A 17,746-nucleotide genomic window follows, 5' to 3' on the forward strand; every position below is an offset into this window, starting at 1 on the left:
GCCCACTGAGCTCTGCGGGGAGGGCGGCTCGAGGAGGAGCCCGTGCCTGGGGCAGGTCGGGCTCTGGGGAGCACGGGGGTGTCCTACTTTGGTGGGGTTAAACAGACTTTCAGATCCTGGTCCCCCAGCGCTTGATGGATTTGCCATTTAAAGGCTGTAGTCAGCTTGCTTGGTTCTTGGATGGCTCCAGCGAAAGGCTTACAGCTATTCCCCAAGGGTCCTCCTACATCCTGGTGAGATAAGGATCAGGAAGGGAACGGTCTATCTGCAACCTCAGCTGGGGCTCTGAGCACAGATTCCCTTTCCACACTGGGGGTGGAGGGGAGGAGAACAGATTTTCTAGAAAAGAAATTATTTCTAAGTGACACACAGATGCAGAAGAAAACAAGTAATCCCACAATAATGTTCTTATCGTGTGAGCCCACAGCAGCGACAGCCGCCCTTGTTCTGGTGGGGCTGTGGAACACTTGCAGGGAGAAGGAGGGCGGCAGCCCCCTCGCAGGCAGCCCCGCTCGGGGCTCGGGGGTCCCGGCACCCCCCAGCCTGTGCTCCCACGGTGCCGGGTGACCCGGCTGCAGCCGAGCCTTGGCACCCAGTCAGCAACGCTCTGCACTCTCATTCCTCCTTCCTTACTACCCAGCAGCTTCTGCTTTTGTGCCAGGAAGTATGGAGGAGGGGGTTTTTGAGTTGTTTTTTTTTTTTTTTTTTTTTTCTGGGACTTTGAAATGTAATGTTTACCTTAAAGGAAAAAAAAAAAAAAAAAAGCAGCAGCTCATAAAGCAAGAGGTGGTGAGCGGTGAGTGGTGTCCTGGCTCTTCCCTGCCTTGAAAGGAAGTGAAAGCAAAGCAGAGAGAGGATGTGAATGTGAAACACGGCAACATCTGGTTTAACAGAGCGGGACTGTGGTCTGGGGAATAAGGAGGCAGAGCGAGTCTGGAGCCTGGTGTTGGTGACCAATGTCCTGTCACTGCTCTGTGCCTCACTTTCCCCAGCCATGGAAAGAGGAAGGTCAAGCTGGTCTTGACAGATTCCCCTGTGAGCTGGGAAGGGCTGGACAGAAGCAAGATCTTTTTGGTTTCCTTCTGAAACTTCCCATTTGGGCATTGCTTCACCTGCCCCTTTGGATACGGGGCACAGGGATGTTAAAAAAATGCTGTCAGTATTTCTCACAGATGGGAAAACCTGAAGAAAACTCTCCCCCCCGGTATGCATATAGCTTAGCTGAAAGGCAAAGTTCGCTGTCTATAGAATCCAGATTTTGTTCCAAAGATTATTTCAACCCCTGTCAAAATCAAATTGTCAGTGGAGAATCAGATCTGGAAAGGTCTTCTTCCCTTCCCCATCCCATTCCCTGAGCTTGAAATGTGCTGGAAATCGGAGGATTTCTCCTGGTGACTCACCGGCAGTGTTGGAACAGCCAGAAAAGGTGCAAATGGGGCTCTGCTGCCGACTGCTCCCCCGTGCCACTCACACTCGTGGCTGCTCCTGAACGTGCCCGCTGACACCCCGCCGAGCACAGGAAAACCGGCCCCAAAGCCTCTGGCTGGGTGAGCTGGGTGTCACGGGAGGTTTCCTGCTGGGGGGGTTTGTACCTCTCCTGCGTGGGCTGCCAGCTCCTGCCCCACAGCCGCCCCAGGGAGAGCTCTGCTCCTTCTAAGTCCAGTAAACGTCCCGCGCAGCAGCCGCCGCCGTGGAGGTGGCATCCCTTCCCGGGAGGGTGCTCGCCGCAGCGGCTGCGGGGCTGCAGGCACTGCCCCGCGCCTGGGCGGGGGGAGACGCCGCTCCAGAAGTGAAACCTGGGCTCAGAGAGCAGCAAGAACCGGTGCGATCCTCACGCTCCCTGCGTGGTTTTGCTCGGCTGGATTAGGCGGCTTTGGATTTTGAACCTCCCGAAACCCGGGAGGGAGTGCATCCGCCCTGCCCGCTCAGCGCGTTCGCGCAGGAGGGCGATGGGGCTGTCTGAGCAGTACGGCTCGGCTCGGAGGGATTGCCCGCCAGACCGCAGGGCTGAAACGGCTCCTGGAGCTCCAAGCACAAACAGGCCAGGAGCACAGGGCCAGGGGCTCGGTCGAAGGGTATTTTTTGCGCGTTTCAAAGTGAATTGCGTTACAACTGGAGTTTTTTACGGTTCTCTTCGTCTGTGGTTACGGAGTGGGGGAAGCTGCAGTCAGGGCAGAGCAACCAGCACAGGATCCCGTCCGATGCCAAACCCGCTCGCTCACACGGGAATGGGCCCCCCCAGCCCCTGGGAGGAGAGGTTCCCCCCCACCCCACCCCCCCGTTATCCAGCTCTCCCTGCCTGAGGCTGTTCCTTTCTCCCCACGCACCCGGGGCCATGAGTGAACTGTATCACGCTGTGTTTTTCTTGCCAGCCCATCATATATGGGCCGAAAGGATTCAGCGGCCGCTGCAAGCCGCTGACCCCCGCTTGTGCAGTAGCCAGAACCCTTCCACCGTCTTGGCCCACCTCTCCTTTCCCCAGTGACAGCAGATGACAAACGGGGCAGAAGGGAAAGAAAACTGCGAGCAGGGTGAGATATCCTGGTGCTTGAGGCCATCCCGGGCCCCCGCACTGACGCGGCGGAGAGCTGAACAGCCGGGGGGTCCCCGCCTGCAGCAGTGACCGGTTAGCCAAGCGGAGGACCAGGCTGTCCCCCCCATTCCCCCACCATCACAACACTGCTGCCTCCCACATCCCAGCCAAGGGCTGTCCCTGCCCAGTATCCTGTAAATCAGAATTTCTCCATATTCATCTGAGCCTACCCGGCATGGTGATAGCCTGTTTCTTTTGCAGAACGAGCAGGACCGAGGTGGTTTCTTCTGCTCTTTCAAGTGTCTTTGCAACGCTTGGCGAATGCAGCTTTTTGGAATATTTTGTTCCCAGAGGTGCTTCTCCAACTTGTTGCACAGCGATACAGAGACATCACCCATCAAGCAGTTTTGATCACTCATCTCCCATGTAACATGAGAGGAAATTACCTCTCAATTTATTTTTAAAGCCTTTCAGCATGGCAGTTATCAGGCACCTGGCAGGTGGCAGCAAACACGGGATCCTGCAGAGCTCGGCGCCTGCCACGCACCCGCCGCCACCGAGGGCTCTTCTGCACAGCACAGAGCTTTCTGTCCTTGCTCTTCATTAGAGATTGTTTTAAAATCCCATTAAAACAGCATAAAATAGATCATGGGGAGACAAAAGGGAGGTCTGAGGTGGCAGGAGAGTCTTTAAAGAGGTGCTATTTATACAAATTGTCTAGCTGACAGGAGAGAAATTGTTTTGGCGTTTTATAAACTCTTCTGCTGATAATTTTTGCATCTAAGTATGGCAAGGCTGGGGGAGGCAGAGCGGGGTGAAACACCAGAGCCAAGGGCCTGAGCTCTCTTCCCAGCTCTTATGTTTGACCACCAGTAAATTATTTAACTGCAATGGATTGAACTTACCGTATCCCCTTTCTCTTAAGAGAGAGAGGGAGGACGGCGCCGCTCCCCCGCCGGCACAGGCAGCCCTCACCGCAGCTGCTGCCCTTCCCGGGGCAGGGGGGTTGAGGACACGGGGTGCAAACCCCGTTTAGCAGCTTCGCCCTCTCAGTTTGTCTCTAACAAGGGCTGAGAGACACTGTCTGGAATGTGTGGCTCTAATATCAACAGCAATAAATATACGTGCTTAATACGGGGTCACTGAACTATTCTTGATTTTGAATGTTTAGCTGTGTCTCATCCTACAAAAGTCCTGGATTAGATGAATATTACTGAGGTGTACAGAGAGACTGCAGCTGGACTCTAAAAAGCCCTCTGGAAACAGGCTGTGTTCATGGTACTGAAAGAGAGGCCTGCAAAACATTTGCTCACGTTCAAACCGTACACCCCTGCCTTTGTTTTTCCTGCGTGAAAATCCAAAATTCAGACAAATGATTGAAGACGCAGCCTCTTCGATCCAACATCAAACTGAAGGCATGGCCATTTGTTGTCATTTAAAAGCCCATTAACATGTTCTGCTGGCTCCTTTGCCCTGGCTACCTTTCAAGTCAGACAATTATTTTCAGCCTCTCCGGACTCTCTGCTCTCGACCGGAGCTCCCCCCCCCTCCCTCCCGCCCTCGCCCGCTGCCGTGAGCTGGACGGGGACAGTCGCCGTCATCCCGGGCGGCTGCGGAGCCAAACAGTCGCGCTGCAGCTTGTGAAGATGGAAGATGCTCATCGTGTGCAGAACGTTATTTTCACTATTACTTGCAATTAAAGCTGATAAGTTTCTGCCTGAGGACAGAGGCAGGGAAGGCAGCGGGGCCTTATGGCTGTGCAAACCTGGGTGCAGAGGCAGCGGCGTGAGGAGCGTGCAGAGCCCGGGCGCTCTCCGGGCAGGGGCACGAGCTGCTGGGGGGGCTCAGGCCACGCTCTGCCTCCCCCGAGCCCCCGGCGTGAGGGTCTGGATGCTGCTGAGCTCCCGGCGGGCAGCGATGAGCGCCTGGGGAGGTTTAATCAAGCCCCATTACCCCTTTCTCAGCTCTCTCCATCCCCTCTTGCCCCCGCCGCTCCCCGTCCCCGAGTCCCCTCCTGCCCCGCGGCTGCAGGACCCAGCGGGTTGTCGCCCACCTCAGGAACTGGGGATCCCGGGCCAGGACCAGCAGGAATTTGGTTGCCACAGGGGTGATGGCTGTGGGCTCCGGGCGCGCCCTGCTCCATCCCGCACCTTCCCCTGGGTCTGGAGTCTCATCAGTCACGTTTTGTGGAAATCTGCTGTGGGTGAGCACGCCGGGATGGGGGAATATCTTTGTGTAATTTATTTATGAAGCGTGACTTGCTCTCTGACTGGCATTCATGGACTAATTCGTCACTGTCAGCATAACTACTTGCGGGGCGGGGGAGCTTATATTTCCCCTGGATATCTTTTAGGTGCTATTTTCCTGCCTTTGGTTCTCTAATCAAACCAAGGTCTTATTTATAGTATGGCCATTTATGTCTGGGTAAGCCCAGAGTGGCCCCAATGGCTTAAAAGGATTTACTCCAGATTTACACGGGTGTAATGAAGAGAGGGATTTGGTCCTGTGGCTGCGGTAATCCTCTCGGAGGTGGAAGCAGAGGCTTTCCCCACGGAACAGTAATTCGCATGAGAATGAACAAATGAAACCCCACAGGCCCCTGGAGAAGGGGTGGGGAGCTGCGGGCTCCAAACCAGGAGAGGTGCAGGGGTCCCGCTGCCCGGGGCTCCCCGTGTCCCCAGGCCCCCGCGCTCCCCCCCAGGGTCCCACGGCGGCAGCGTGTGCTCCCCAGTCCCTCCCCTGAGGGCTCTGCTGGGAAACCTGGTCCCATCCCGTGATCCGACCCGTCGGCGCGGCTCGGAGAGGGGGAGGCACGGGGCTCAGCACCCACCTCGCACCGCAACAGCTTCCCAGGCCAGAAAGCAAAGGACAGTCACAAACGAAGGTGCCGGGGGGGGAAGGAAAGCCTTTTGGTCTTTATTTGATCAGAGAGGCTACCGAAAACACACCGTTTTCCAGGGAACTGGTCCTGAGAGGGAACAAAGTACCCGGAGCCTCCCCGGGAGCTCGGCTCCGTGCTGGAGCAGCCTCTGCAAACAGGAGGATGAGCTGGAGGCTGCCCGGCTTGGGAGGCTGCCAGCTCCAGGTTTACCAGGGAGGCTCTTTAGGAAGGAAGCATTGTTTATACCTTTCTATTTTTAATTTATGTATATTTGGATCCAGCCCTTTCCATGGTGGATGGCAGAAATTGAGGCCTCTTTTGTTCTACAATTAACCCAGAGATCTTATTTGGTTCCTTAGGAAAAAGAAAAGGGGATTTATTTTTCTTTCCTGTCTATTTGCAGCAAAACACACACAGGTCTCCCATTGTAGCAGAAAACTCAGCTTTCCTAATGACACTCATTACCAGGATTGCTGCCCTGATTTGGGGGGAAATAAATTGTTCTTAAACACTTGTTCCAATACAGAATTTTGGAGTCTTATAACAAAGTATCTGGAGTCTGCCTGTAAGATAGGTTGGTGTTGGACAAATCACAATGTACTTACTCCACAGCGGAAAGGAATTTAGACGGAGCATATTGCTGGCTAAATAATAATGCAGCATTTGTTACTGGCCTGTGAATAAGATTTAGTACCTATTTTGTGCAGCTTTACAGCACCTCAGAGCCCCAGGAGCTGCGAGGTGATGGGATGGCTGCATTTATGGGAGATTGGCTGGTACAACTGTTAAATTTTTTGCTGAAGAAGAAATATGGGAAATGCATGTCTGGAAGGGCAGTAAGATAAAGCGTTAGTGTTTCCACCTACTCAGCTCCTCGCTGTTTCCACTCCACTTCAAATGTTTTGGGGGGGATGGGGAATGAAAGTGAGCTTTGCTCATTTGGCGGAGGGGAAATGCAAAACGCACTCGCTCAGGGTTTCCGTGTGGGGATGGAGCGGGGGGAGCCCATGAGTGGGACCCCTGTGAGCAGGGCACGGGGTGGGCACCTGAAATAAGAGCTGGGTTGGACACAAATATATATATAGAGAGATACATATATAAAACTGCCATTTTTAGGCAGCAGGACGGAGTGCAGGCAGTGTGGGGCTTGCCCTGCCCCGGCCCCAGCTGCAAGCACACATCACCTCCAGGAGGGACGGCTGCTGTGTCTCTCGAGCCGGCTCTCATCCCCAGAACTCAGTGCTCGGCTGCGGGGCAGAGCTGCGCCCCCGAGCACAGACCATTTCCAAGTGCTGCCCCTTCACAAAGCTCCTTGCTGCGCTCCGGCGGGCGTTTGATCTCCTTATCTCCTGGAAGTTTAATTTGCGGAGGAAATCCCGTCCCCCCTTGCCTGCCCGGCGCCGCATGGCCTCATCCCGTGCTCCGCGGTCATTGGGGCAGGGGGGGGTCTCCGGGGCAGCCCCGTTTCCGCCGGCCTGACGAGCACGTGGCCAAGGGCCCACGGCAGGCAACGCCGTGCGAGGATAAATCGCAGCATTTCAGGTTCCTTGGTTAGCCAAGGCAAACGCTGGGAGCGGCTCTGACAGACGAGCAGTTTGTGGCCGCCCTGAGCTGCAGCCTGAAAGGCTCTTTGGGGAGCACCAGAGATGTCATTTGGGGGCTGTTGCTGGACACGTGCCCCCTCCAGACCAGCTTTGTGAGGCGGGGGGGCCCGCTGCCCTGCCCAGCACCCCGTGGGTCCAGCCCGGCCGTGCTGGGGAGTATCTCTGAGGGGGTGGGTCAGTGTTTGTGTTGGGAAGGGTGGAGAAGCCACAGCTCTCACCAGCATCACCCAAGAGCTGCTGCTCCACCCTGCCAAAGAGCCGCAGCTCACTTTGGCTGAGGGTCCTCCTGGCTCCGGCTCCCACGTGCCATGGGATGTTCTGCCGTCCACAACCGCCTTGTCCACGCGGTGCCAGTTTCCCAGGTGGATATTTTGAATTAGCTCATTTTTAACGTCCTTTAGAGCAGTTCTAGTCTTTTAGAGTCTCAACCCAAGAGAAGACTTTCAGGGCAGATGGAAGTCTGCTGGCTCTTCTCTCCCATGTTTTCACCCCCAGTTTGAAGTGGGGACCAGGACCCGGTGCCGTGGCCAGTGCTGGGCTCCAGTGGCCCTCGCAGACCCTCAGCCAGCCCCCAACTCCTGCCCCCCGGGAAGGAAAAACCAGCACTGGCCACATGCACTGCTGTACGAGGTGGGTCGGTCAGCAGCAGGCAAGCAGCCATGGGCATCGCTTGGAGGAGGCGATCCCGGTGTCTGCAAGCAGAGCCCACCTCAGCCCCCCCCCGTCTGCTCAGGAGCGGGGGGCTGGAGGGCACCCGCTGCCTCTCCACACAGCCCGGCCGGGCTGACACGGGAGCTGAGCTCGGAGCAGGCGAGGATGATGATGGAGCAGCCACTGCTCCGCGAGACGTGGGAGAGAGGATTCTGAGGGAGCGGCGCTCGCTTTGCTTCGGGGCCATGGAGTTTGCTGCTGGCACCGCTCGCTCGCTCACGGCCCGACAAAAACATCCCTCCCAGCCCTCCGGGCAGAGCGCGGATCCGCCAGCGCGGAGGCACCGTGGCCGCAGCCCCACGTCGTGCCGGCTCTGTGGGGCGGCTCTGCCTGCCATGGGCTCGCCCGTGGCCGGGCGGGAGGGAAGCTCCTCTCCTCCTCTTCCTCGCTGGCACCAAGGCTGTGGGGTCGGGACCACAGGCTGTGTCACCGGTGCTGGGGGAGTATTGGCTGGGTTTGGGGGGCAGAAACAGCTTCAGATCAGAGGCTCCAGGCCCAGAGCTGCTCCTCCACAACTGACATCCCTGCCACCAGCAGTGCTCTGCTGAAAGAGTCACAGACGGGGCGGTGGGCAGGCAGCACGGCGGCTTGCTCTGTAGGGACTTGCAGGTCACGGCACAAGTCACCGTGCACTGAAGAGAGGCGTGATGACACTGGAAAAACCACACCGAGGGCATTTCTGAGCAATCGCAAGACATTAGTCATTCTCATTCTGCATCAAACCTCAGTGGAAAAACCCCGTGCGCGGGCTGCCAGGACACCAAGAGTCCTGGTGCAGCAGGAGGAGCGGCCGAGCCCCCGCAGAGCCGGCGTCGGAGGGCAGAGCTGCCGCAGCGACGTGCCTGGGAGATGCTGGTGGCAGCGGGGCCAGGCGGGCAGGGTCGGTGTGGAGGGGCTGGAGCCCACACCGAGCTGCCCCTCCGCTCGCTGCTGAGGGCCAGGGGGCACAGGGAGGAGCGGAGGGGCCCAGGAGCTGCTGGCGGGGACGGGGAGCCCCGGGTCCCCCCCGGGGACGTGCCCCCACAGCAACGTACCGCGGCGACGGGAGCCGTCGGTGAGAACCCGTCAGGCTGGTATGTGGCACCTCGCCACAACATCCAGCGCAGGCAGTAAAACAAGTGATTAAACGGGCTGATATCTTTGCGGTTTCTGTAACTCTGGAAATACAAGTGGAGTTTTCTGTTAGGAAGGTAACTCTAAGAGCTGGCCGCAGCCACCCCACGAGCTCGGTCTGCTTTATGGTATATCAAACAGGGCGGCAGTTCTTGGGATACTTCCTGGCTGTTTTGGGTAAATGTGAGATCTCCTGGCAGATAGCTGCCCTCACCCCCGGCATGCTGCTTCCTTGAGAAAAGAGCCCTGGGAGCGCAGCTTCGGGCCAGCCCTCCCCACCGAGCAGGGATGACGCCGGTGACTTGCTCCTCGCTGGCGCTGCCTGTCAGCCGGCGCGGGGCTCACTCCAACACCCACCGCTCGTTTTAGTGGGAAGCCAAAAAACTAGGTGGCCCAAATGCCTGCTGTTTGCCCCCACACTGCTCGGGTCATCGCGGGGCTGCACGCTGTGGGGTCAGTGGGTTCAGCTTTTTTCTCCAATACCTGGCATTGCCTGGCATAAATGTCAGTACAGCTTTAGTCCATGAGACCTTGATCTTCACTGCTGTCAGTCCTACACCTATAGCACCGTCACGCTTGTGTACCAGTGTCATACCCAAGCAGACACACCTTTAGAAAGCAAGAGGTTCGGGGGGCAAACAGCGAAGGAAACCAAAGCGCTGTGTATGAAAACAAAGAACTGCATTTGTATCGAAGGCTTGTGAGATGAAGGAAAAGATCTTGGAGCTTTTGCATGTTAATGTGGGGAGAGGAGCCGCCGCTTCATGCCGTTGGTCACAGAGCAGTGTCAGCCGTAAGCCTGTCCCAAGGGAAAGCTGCTCTTCCCAGAGACAGCCATTAAAACAGTCCTGCTTCAGCGGGAGTCCGGAGTCGTTACACGTTTCCCTGTAATATGGAAATTATTACCAAACAGTGCTTTTAGGAAATGCTCCATTTCCCACCTTCTGGGCCCAGTTATTAGTTTTGCAAACCCAAGCCCGGGTGAGCAGCAAAGGGAGCGGGGAAGGCTGCAGCTGCACCCCTGGGACGTGCTTTGCAAGGAGCACCCGGGACTCGGGGCTGGGGGCAGCACCGGCCCCACAGCGGGACGAGGGGCCCCCGCACCCGCTGCCCCGGGCAGAGCCACAGCAAAGGGACCCGAGAGGCACTTGCTGGGCTCTGCCCGCGGCTGCACCGGGGCTCGCCGTGTCGGGCCAGCACCTGGCGCACGGAGGCTCTCGTTAGCGCTGAAACGAGCAGGCAAGGAACCCCCAGCAGGCCTTTTAAGAGCGCTTCTCCGCGGGCGCTGAGCGCTGGGAGCAAGCTGCTGCGGCCCCGGGGGCTGGGATCTGTGCAGGCAGCCAGCGAGCGTCCACTCGCGCAGCCACCGGCGGCGCGGGCTGGCCCGCTTCTTTCTCCCTGCAAACCCATCTGTTGTGTTTCTCACATCATATGCAACTGTTTTATCTTTGCTCATTTCTATTGCTAAACACTGGCTGGGAGATGAGCTATTTTAAAATGCATCTGCTGTTGTTTATACAAACGCTTTCTTTCCAAAGGGCAACAGAGGAAAGTGTTGAAAACCAAAGCACCCCCAAACGCTTCTCGGATGCAGTTGGGCTTCTATTCTGCTGGCGATGCAGACGTGCATGCTGCTGGCTAGCGACAGGCACGATGGCTCATCTTTTGAAGAGCTTACCAGGCTCCGTGATCTGTAGCTGCAGGAGGGCAGGTCAGCGTGTGCCCAGCCCTCGCCGGCCAGCGGCAGCACTGCCCTGCCTGCCCACGGGAGACACCTCCGGAGGGGTGGGGAAACACGAACAAGACCTCCAGCCCTCACTCAGGCAAAGTTTCCATTCAACTGAGTCATAAGTAGAGTGGAAATGACTCACAATCTGGTGAGGAGGCAACAGCTGATTTCAGGGATGAATTCATGGTTGCACTGCTGGTTGGATGGCGACTGTGACACGCTGCTTCTGCCCCAAAGGGCCAAGGTCTACTGTACTCGGGAGGGAAACGTTTTTATTTTCAGCACAGGCTGAAAATGCAGGTGCACACAGGTGCCTCGTGCTCCTCTTACTCAGTGTTTGCTTTACTGTTAACATAAAGTAACAGCCCTTCTGTAGGAAAATACCTACTCTTCCCCGAGCAAGAAGCATAAAGCCGGTATTATTAGCTTACATTCAGGAAGCAATCAGAAAATGAAGAGTGCTATCATAAGGCTAAGTGTTACTGCAATCGTAATTATAGTGGAGCGACTAATACAAAGAGCTGAGAAACAGCCTCTCCTGAAACAGCTGTTTTAAGACGAGCTCCCACTAACACCTGAAAGCAGAAGGCGATTGCTGGAGCGTGCCGCGGGTCTCTGAATTGTGGGATGATGAAGTTCGTGTAGGACAGCAGAGCAGCGCTAATTGGAAACACACATCTCTTACCCAGCTACGTGTGAGTTAATGAACTCCCTGATCTCTTCATCTGGGGGTGCTGCTGGCCTGGGGTAGCTGGCAGGGGGTTGGGGGGAAGGGCTGGCTGGAGACTCGTGGTTCCTGCTGTGTCTGATCCCTGGGTGCTGGTGGTCACCAGGACCGACCCTGGAAGGGACCAGCTATCAGCTGGGAGAAATCAGGAGCAGGTAATGAAGAAATTTCCTAGATCTCAAGGGGTTTCCTGCAGCTTGCAGACAAGAAGGTGGATTGCTGCTTTTACTTGATAACCAAAAATTACCCCTTGGCTATAATACAGTAGTTGTGTGACCGTGTTTAAACAAAACAAGTGTTTAAAGCCCATGAAAGGAAACATGGGAGCAAAGACTTGTTGAATTAGACTTTCTCCCATTTCTACATATATGATGTTTGATCTCAAGATAATGTCTGCCTCATTGTCTGTGGTTACCAGCATACCTAGAAAGTCAAAGGAATATCCTCTAGTATTTAAAACATTACAACTTAATTTTTTATTTTTTTTTCTTTTCCTTCATACTTCCTGCCCATTCCCTATACGGCCTGAATTTTATAAAACGGAAGTAGAAAAATGGCAGCCACATCCATCCTAGAAACGGGTGAAACCAGCTGGCAGCGGCTCGTGGAGGATGAGGTTGGTACCTGGGTGACACGCCGAGGCACCACCCAGTCATGGGGGGGGAGCGAGTGCCTGGCTCCCAGGTGCTGTACAGGAAGAAGTTGGATAACAGAAGAAAATATGTGGTTGCTGCTGCCTGTGAGCAGTTTGTCAGCTGAAAGACCAACAGTTGTTATCGCTCGTGTTGAACTCTGCTGTCCCAGCCTTTCGTGCTCTCCCGGCCTCTGCCGTGCGCAGGTCTGGGACCTTCAGTCTCCTCTCGTTCGGCCCGAGACATCGGGCAAATCCAGCAGCTTTTCCAAGTCACTTTGCAAATTGTGCGTGGGGTAAGGAGGGCAGAATCAGGCCCTGGGCTGTCTGTGTTATGTGGGTCCCCGGGGAGAGGGTGGCCAGACCTGCCAGGCGTTGGAGGATTTGTCAAGCATCCCACAAACGTGTGTCACGATGTGCTCCAGTCCCATCAGCTACCGTTGTGCCAGGGAATCCTGGAGCCTGCTGCATGGCCTCGTATGGTCCTCGCCTGGGGTAAGTAACTTTCTTTTTCATGGATGAGTAAACTATTGTATTGCTGTTGTTTTCACTTTCACTGGCCAGCCCGAGTAAGAGGCAGGCGGTTTACGCCTGGCAGCGGAGTAGGACTGCTCCGGTGTTTCCCCTTCGCAGATACTCGTGTTTACAAGTGGGCTGGGAGGAGGAATGAAACATCAGTAGCTGGAGAAAGTCCCGGCGTAAAGGAACTGCAGGCAATGCATCCTCCAATTTCCTCAGCAGCGAAGAGCCGAGTTCCCAGCTGAAAGTGGGATCTGCCCAGAGCTGTGTGGGGACTCTCTCCTCCGGGGCCTCCAAGCTGCTGCCGTACAAATTACAGACTCCCCTCCTCTCCGATTCACTCCCGTGCTTCTGCTCGGCCAGATGCTTTGTGCAGGTGTGAGCTGCTGCTGGGTTAGATCCCACCCCATGCTGGGACCATCTCCCATTATTGCGTGTCCCAGCCTCTGAAAGACAAAAATCACCTCTCCCATCCAAAAACAGATGCAGCAAACTGCTGGGTAGCAGCTCTCTGCCATGAATAGACTGGCTGTGTAGTGGGGAGAGGCATGGATAACACATTGCTTGGAAGACTAATTCAAATATAGCTCTGCAACCAGCACCTGTGATTAAAGACAAGAGAGAAGTAAACAGGCTAATGTCTCAACTCCTGGTTTAGCTCTGAGGGTCATTTCCTTGCCAACAGTCTCCTCTGGTAGTAAATGCTAAGCTGCTTCAGTTTTGGACAAGTAAATTCTTGCTCACAGAAAATAAACAGTAAAACCAGTGCATTATGTTGCCATTAGACTAAAAAATGGGAAGCCCTGTGTACGATAATAAGCAGTTCCCTGCCATACCTGAGCAGCGGGAAGTGTGATTTGTGTTTCCTTCCCCAGCAAGTTTCACAGCCTCCTCCTATAATATTTATTTATAAAACCCTTGAACCATAAACCCATATCAGCCTCTGCCTTTCTCCCTACTCTGCAGAATTGTAAAAAGCAGACACCAGACTGACACCAGGCTATTCTGGCATGCTTGCAAGGTAGGATAATGTTTGGGAAGCTGCGTGAGAAGCCTCCATCCTACATCCCTTTTGGAGAGACCAGTGAAAGTTGCGAAGGAGGAAAGCCCAGGCCTGCTGGTACTTCTGATGAGGAGAGCCCTGTTCCTGCTGCCTCGTCCCTTCTGCAGTCCCTGTGCTCACAGATGGGGATGTCTTTAGAGTCATGATGGAGATGTTTTTAAGGCTCAAACCCAGGAAGTACTTTAGTCTTCGTAGCTACCAGTTGGGGTTTAGCCTTTCCAGTGTTTTCAGGCAACTTTGCTGATAGTGGCTGAGTTGGGAGAGAATGGCAGCAGCACTGCTGCCCCAGGTCTGTAGCTCACGGAAAAGCCAGCCCAGGCTTTCCCTCTGGAAATCTGCTAGATGTTTCGTGGAGCACTGCCTTGGGACCAGCCATCCCTCCCCAGCTTCCACACCTCCCAGCTCATCTGCCTAATTATCTGGTAGCTTCACCCAGCCAGACAGTGGGCATGGGAAAAATAGGGCTGCAGCAGCCTGGGGAGGGCCGGTGTGCTCAGCAGAGGAGTCTGGTCCTGCCTGCTCTGGTAGCAGCTCCCAGCCCTGGAGCTCCCCTGCCTCCACAGAGCTTGTCAGATGCTGGTGTGTGTGAAAAGATCCTTTACAGTCTGATCCCTGGCAAGGACACTGCACCCTCCGAGCGCGGCAGCGGCGTGCTGCCCGGCTGGCGATGCGAGATGGAGTGACTGCTCAGTGACCCCTGCACCCAACTTATCAGCCAAAGGAGTCGCTGTCAGTGCAGTGTTGGGATGTGGGGACGTGCTGTTAATGACATAATTAAGTCATTATTCCTAATGATACACCGCAATCTCGTATGTAAAGACAATATTATGTTTGCACTTCAAAAGCTCATTGCTGAGATCTTTGGAATGAGCATTTTTGTCCTGATTCTTCTATGACTATAGTTTAAAAAAAAACCCTATTGTAAGTTTAGAGAGGACCAGATTCTTTTTTGTGCAATTTAAGTTCAGACAATCAGGGCACGATTACTGTGCAGTCAGCACCTTTACTTTTAACAACTAGAGCAATAATAATGTGTTATTAGCCTGTACAGTGTCAAATACACTTCCATTTAAATGTGCTGCTGATGTGTGTTACTGAGCTGACTTCTGCTCTCTAGTCCTGTGATTCTATCAGCCAGGAATCCAAGCTCATTATGCAATTGCAAATTGTTTCTGGATTTCATTAAATCAGCAAATGGGCATTAGCTAGATATTTTACATCAGTTGAACTTGTGATAATTTATCCAATTGGGCAACTGTTCTTTTGGAATAAAAAAAGTCCTGAGGGATTATGATTCATTTTCATTTCTCTGCATAAGTCTCAGTGCAACCCCTGCAGCATGGCTGCAAAACCAGGCAAAGAATTGCAATCCTACTGCAGGTGCTGAGGACAACAGCGTTCTCCCTTCAGTCTTTCACTGCTGCCACATACCAGGAAAAGGGGAGTGAACTGCTGGTATAATTTAACAATATCAATGGATTTAGATTGGACAGTTCAAAAAAGACGTTCTTGTGGCAACTCATGTTTTATATAAATAGAAGGGTTGTGATAAATTACAATTATTTTTTTTTTTTTTTATAAAACTGCAATGTTAAGGGCCACTGGATATCTTGGGCTGTGTCCAGAACATGACTGGTTGTATCCTGGATATGAGAGGATGTAGAGACTCGATTCTCTTTGCATTATAACCTTCTGTTGTTGCCGAGGTGGTGTGGAGTAGAAATCCAGTTTGGGGATGTCAGCAGGTTCTACCCACTTCAAGCAGGTATAAGTGATGACGTCAGTAACACTGTAGATGTCCCTGAAATAAGAGGATTTGTTATAAATTGGCAAATGCACCAAGGGAGAGACAAGGTGTGGACACAGGATTTAACACCCTGTTGACAGATTGAATTTGCTGATGAGCAATCCCCCAGCGCCGCAGAGATAAGGCGCAGCAGCGCAGCCCTGGAACGGGCTCGTCAGGGGTGGTCTGTCCGGGGGGCCGCATCCCCCCACTAAAGGAGAGGGGCAGCATGTGGGGTGGGAGAAATGGAGATCCAGATTTGTTCCCTGTTGAACTCAGCAGGAGAAGCACCCCTGATTGCAGCTGAACTTGGCCCCGCTTCCTCCTTCTCTTCTGATCACTTCATAACCAGGTTCACATTCATCCAGATCGAATTTCATGTACTTGCAAAGTCTGACTCAGCAATAAATGTTATCAGCTTGCATTCAGACCTCCAGAAAACTGAAAAAAAGTCAACCTTTCCAGAACAGACATTATATAGGTGCTTTGTCTTGCTGAGTCAGGCCCTGAGTGTGCTGGGACCCTTATTGTTTTGAAACTTAAAAGATGGTCCACAGCCCATGAAATAGATAAGTGCTCGATTCATTGGATACAAGAATATTCTTCAGTCAGTTAATGCTGAGTGGGAAAAGCTGAAGATGCATTGCTATTTGGGGCAAAGTTTATGAAACCTTTAATTCTAAAGGAAACATTGGGTAAAGTCTTGCAGAATGCTCAGATGTATACTGAGCCTCTTAAAGGACACGAGTCTTCTTGTGCAGTTTCTGTTCACAGGAATGATTAACTGACTTTACATCTTTTAAAGCAGAAGCTATTGCTGATATTTTGTCTCTACACGTTTTCCAGATACAGCCTCATGTGTTCAACATAGAGCTAGTAACTTCCTAAGCTCACAGATTTCATGAGAGTGCTTGTACTCAGAGGAAACAAGTTGCTCAACCACCAGCGTTAAGCATCCTCAAAGGCAGACGATGCTGCCACACCAACTGCCCGGCTGCGAGAGGAGTGCCTGAGCCCTGCTGCTGAGGCTGGCGAGTCCTGTGGAGAAAGAAAATGTGGAAATCCCTCTGCTGAGATTACCCTGCCTCCAGCTATACAAAGTGAGAAACAGTGATTCACCTGCTCGCTCCCAGCACGGTGGTCCCTGGGGAAGGAGATGCCTTGCTAGGACTTGAGCCATAAAAACCAGGGATTTATAGATCTCTATCAGCAGCCATGCGTTGTCCCTGGAAGCAAAATTCTCTGCACTGTGTACTTCTAATGCATGTACAAATTATGTGAGCGGGAGAACTACAGCACAGTTTTCTCTCAAAGTGGGGGATGAGGGTGGGGACTCGGAGCTGTGTTCCCTGCCTGGCCACTGACTTGCTGGGATTTCAGGTAAGTCATTTAATCTCTTTGTTTTAGTTTCCTCATCTGTAAAGCCAGATGAGTTATATTCAGCATTTTTGTTGGTGACCTGGACGAAAGGCTGTGCAAACGCAAAAATATTATTGTTATATTATTGTTCTCTCCTCAGGCTTCAAGACATCTCCTGCTCGTGTCCCTGAGGTTTTGCAAGTGAAGAGAGCAGGGTGCTGGGGAGGGCAGGCGGCACGCTGCCCGCTGCCGAGCAATGCCGCCGCCTCACCTCGAGCATCCCCGGGGACGGGGGCTCCGGTGCTCGCCCCGTCCCCGGTCACCCAAGGAGGTGACGCTGTGGTTGAGGCATCCCTCTGCGTCTTAGGTAACGCTGACGGACAGCTAGACACTCAAATCATGGAAGTTATTACAGCTCTTCTTGGGGCATTGATACATTTTTGACCAGAAAAAAAGAAATTAACATTTTACTGAAATTTATTGACCGTTGACATTCACTTGAGTATATATTTTATAGCTGAGTTACCGCTTACATTAGGACTAAGGAAGGGATCTAACAGCTTGCGAGACCCTGTGCAGCGCCTGTGAATCCCCCTCAATCCTTCACGCTGGGCTCCCGTCCCGTGCAAACCCCGATGACATGAGAACACCATCGGGAAACCCACGTGTTGTTTCCACAGATATCTTTTACTTCAATGTTACAGTTATTTATGCTTTTTTTTTTTTTTTAATATCTCCCCCCCCCCCATGCTATTATTAAGTGCTGTTTCAGGAGCCACTTTCCGAGGCGCGACAGCAGCTCGGTGGGGGGACTCGCCCGCCCTGCAGCAGCGGCGGCTCCGGCGGCACCGAAGCTGCCCCGTGGGTCCCGTCCCCCGAAACGCCCCGTCCCGGCACCGCACCCCCGGAGGGTCCCCGCGGGGCGGCGGGAGGCCCCGGCCCGGCGCCCGCCGTGGCCCCCCGCGGCGCAGCCCGGGCCTGCCTTCCCTCAGGGCTGACCTTCGCCCGGGGGTGAGGCCGCTCGGCGGGGCGGCCCCGGCACCTGCCCCGCGCCGCCGCCCGGAACTTCCCGCCGGCCTGGCCTCGCCGC

At 54.0% G+C, this 17,746-nt stretch overlaps 1 long non-coding RNA gene across 1 annotated transcript; it reads left to right on the top strand.

Moving 5' to 3' along the window:
• The first annotated feature begins 11,599 nt into the window (after positions 1-11,599).
• LOC122154077 lies at positions 11,600-17,132 on the top strand. Its single transcript, XR_006165993.1, has 2 exons — positions 11,600-16,677; positions 16,817-17,132. It is a non-coding gene; the product is annotated as an uncharacterized LOC122154077 (long non-coding RNA).
• Positions 17,133-17,746: the final 614 nt, after the last annotated feature.

This window comes from Tyto alba, unplaced genomic scaffold (genome assembly GCF_018691265.1).
Source record: "Tyto alba isolate M040663 unplaced genomic scaffold, T.alba_DEE_v4.0 Super-Scaffold_30, whole genome shotgun sequence".
NCBI lineage: Eukaryota > Metazoa > Chordata > Aves > Strigiformes > Tytonidae > Tyto > Tyto alba.